The sequence below is a fragment of the Triticum urartu genome, chromosome 5, assembly GCF_003073215.2.
Source record: "Triticum urartu cultivar G1812 chromosome 5, Tu2.1, whole genome shotgun sequence".
NCBI lineage: Eukaryota > Viridiplantae > Streptophyta > Magnoliopsida > Poales > Poaceae > Triticum > Triticum urartu.
The window spans coordinates 454,990,290-454,993,406 of NC_053026.1; positions in this window are offsets into that span (position 1 = coordinate 454,990,290).

The window sequence follows — 3,117 nt, forward strand, 5'->3', positions numbered from 1 at the left end:
ACCTTTTGCGACAAGTCGAGCTTTGTAGACAGTAACATTACCGTCAGTGTCAGTCTTCTTCTTGAAGATCCATTTATTCTCAATTGCTTGCCGATCATCGGGCAAGTCAACCAAAGTCCATACTTTGTTCTCATACATGGATCCCATCTCAGATTTCATGGCTTCTAGCCATTTTGCGAAATCTGGGCTCACCATCGCTTCTTCATAGTTCGTAGGTTCATCATGATCTAGTAGCATGACTTCCAGAACAGGATTACCGTACCACTCTGGTGCGGATCTTACTCTGGTTGATCTACGAGGTTCAGTAGTATCTTGTTCTGAAGTTTCATGATCATCATCATTAGCTTCCTCACTAATTGGTGTAGGTGTCACAGAAACCGGTTTCTGTGATGTACTACTTTCCAATAAGGGAGCAAGTATAGTTACCTCATCAAGTTCCACTTTCCTCCCACTCACTTCTTTCGAGAGAAACTCCTTCTCTAGAAAGGATCCATTTTTAGCAACGAATATTTTCCCTACGGATCTATGATAGAAGGTGTACCCAACAGTCTCCTTTGGGTATCCTATGAAGACACATTTCTCCGATTTGGGTTTGAGCTTATCAGGTTGATGTTTTTTCACATAAGCATCGCAACCCCAAACTTTCAGAAACGACAACTTTGGTTTCTTGCCAAACCACAGTTCATAAGGCGTCGTCTCAACGGATTTCGATGGTGCCCTATTTTAACGTGAATGCTGCCGTCTCTAAAGCATAACCCCAAAACGATAGCTGTAAATCTGTAAGAGACATCATAGATCGCACCATATCTAGTAAAGTACGATTACGACGTTCGGACACACCATTATGCTGTGGTGTTCCGGGTGGCGTGAGTTGCGAAACTATTCCGCATTGTTTCAAATGTACACCAAAACTCGTAACTCAAATATTCTCCTCCACGATCAGATCGTAGAAACTTTAATTTTCCTTGTTATGATGATTTCAAACTTCACTCTGAAATTCTTTGAACTTTCAATGTTTCACTATGTTCATTAAGTAGATATACCCCATATCTGCTTAAATCATCTGTGAAGGTGAGAATAACGATATCCGCCACGAGCCTCAATATTCATCGGACCACATACATCTGTATGTATGAATTTCCAACAAATCTGTTTGCTCTCCTCCATAGTACCGGAGAACGTTTTAGTCATCTTGCCCATGAGGGCAGGTTCGCAAGTACCAAGTAATCAAGTGGTTCCAAAAGTCATCAGTATGGAGTTTCTTCATGCGCTTAACCGATATGACCTAAACGGCAGTGCCACAAATAAGTTGCACTATCATTATCAACTCTGCATCTTTTGGCTTCAACATTATGAATATGTGTATTACTACTATCGAGATTCATAAAAAATAGACCACTCTTCAAAGGTGCATGACCATAAAAGATATTACTCATATAAATAGAACAACCATTATTCTCTAATTTAAATGAATAACCGTCTCGCATTAAACAAGATCCAGATATAATGTTCATGCTCAACGCTGGCACCAAATAACAATTATTTAGGTCTAATATTAATCCCGAAGGTAGATGTAGAGGTAGCGTGCCGACCGCGATCACATCGACTTTGGAACCGTTTCCCACGCGCATCGTCACCTCGTCCTTTGCCAGTGCCCGCTTATTCCGTAGTCCCTGTTTCGAGTTGCAAATATTAGCAACAGAACCAGTATCAAATACCCAGGTGCTACTGCGAGCTCTAGTAAGGTACACATCAATAACATGTATATCACATATACCTTTGTTCACCTTGCCATCCTTCTTATCCGCCAAATACTTGGGGCAGTTCCGCTTCCAGTGACCAGTCTGCTTGCAGTAGAAGCACTCAGTTTCAGGCTTAGGTCCAGACTTGGGTTTCTTCTCTTGAGCAGCAACTTGCTTGCTGTTCTTCTTGAAGTTCCCCTTCTTCTTCCCTTTGCCCTTTTTCTTGAAACTAGTGGTCTTGTTGACCATCAACACTTGATGCTCCTTTTTGATTTCTACCTCCGCAGCTTTCAGCATTGCGAAGAGCTCGGGAATAGTCTTATTCATCCCTTGCATATTATAGTTCATCACGAAGCTCTTGTAGCTTGGTGGCAGTGATTGGAGAATTCTGTCAATGACGCAATCATCTGGAAGATTAACTCCCATTTGAATCAAGTGATTATTATACCCAGACATTTTGAGTATATGCTCACTGACAGAACTGTTCTCCTCCATCTTGCAGCTATAGAACTTATTGGAGACTTCATATCTCTCAATCCGGGCATTTGCATTGAAATATTAACTTCAACTCCTGGAACATCTCATATGCTCCATGACGTTCAAAACGTCGTTGAAGACCCGGTTCTAAGCCGTAAAGCATGGCACACTGAACTATCGAGTAGTCATCAGCTTTGCTCTGCCAGACGTTCACAACATCTGGTGTTGCTCCAGCAGCAGGCCTGCACCCAGCGGTGCTTCCAGGACTAATTCTTCTGTGCAGCAATGAGGATAATCCTCAAGTTACGGACCCAGTCCGTGTAATTGCTACTCATCTTTCAACTTTGCTTTCTCAAGAACGCATTAAAATTCATGGAACAACAGCACGGGCCATTTATCTACAATCAAACATAAACAAGCAAGATACTATCAGGTACTAAGTTCATGATAAATTTAAGTTCAATTAATCATATTACTTAAAGAACTCCCACTAGATAGACATCCCTCTAATCCTCTAAGTGATACGTGATCCAAATCAACTAAACCATGTCCGATCATCACGTGAGATGGAGTAGTTTCATTGGTGAACATCACTATGTTGATCATATCTACTATATGATTCACGCTCGACCTTTGGTCTCCGTGTTCCGAGGCCATATCTGTATATGCTTGGCTCGTCAAGTATAACCTGAGTATTCTGCGTGTGCAACTGTTTTGCACCCGTTGTATTTGAACGTAGAGCCTATCACACCCGATCATCACGTGGTGTCTCAGCACGAAGAACTTTCGCAACGGTGCATACTCAGGGAGAACACTTCTTGATAATTTAGTGAGAGATCATCTTATAATGCTACCGTCAATCAAAGCAAGATAAGATGCATAAAAGATAAAATCACAT